The sequence below is a fragment of the Notothenia coriiceps genome, unplaced genomic scaffold (genome assembly GCF_000735185.1).
Source record: "Notothenia coriiceps isolate Sejong01 unplaced genomic scaffold, NC01 NC01_scaffold00000339, whole genome shotgun sequence".
NCBI classification, from domain to species: domain Eukaryota; kingdom Metazoa; phylum Chordata; class Actinopteri; order Perciformes; family Nototheniidae; genus Notothenia; species Notothenia coriiceps.
This window is the reverse complement of record NW_011333040.1, coordinates 631,532-631,866: the sequence shown is the minus strand read 5'-3', so window position 1 is coordinate 631,866 and position 335 is coordinate 631,532. Positions and strand designations below refer to the sequence as shown.

Here is a 335-nt window from a genome sequence, read left to right as displayed (position 1 = left end):
ACACAAACACACACACACACACACACACACACACACACACACACACACACACACACACACACACACACACACACACACACACACACTCCTGCAGGTGGAAGAACACAACGGCCACATCTTTAAATCCACTCAGTACAGCATCCCCACATACTGCGAGTACTGCTCCTCCCTCATCTGGATGATGGACCGCGCCTGCGTCTGCAAACGTGAGGATTGGACACAAAACACACACACACACACACACACACACACACATTCAAACCACTGTGTCCGGTTCAATTGGGAAAATATAGTTCAAGGTAAAATACTAAACGTTAGAAAATGGCTGTTTTTTT

The 335-nt window shown here is 46.6% G+C and overlaps 1 protein-coding gene across 1 annotated transcript in view; it reads right to left on the bottom strand.

Moving 5' to 3' along the window:
- The window catches only part of LOC104949782 (unconventional myosin-IXa-like), a 4,086-nt gene that overhangs the window by 1,475 nt on the left and 2,276 nt on the right, over positions 1-335 (bottom strand). The gene's annotated exons all lie outside the window — the stretch shown is intronic.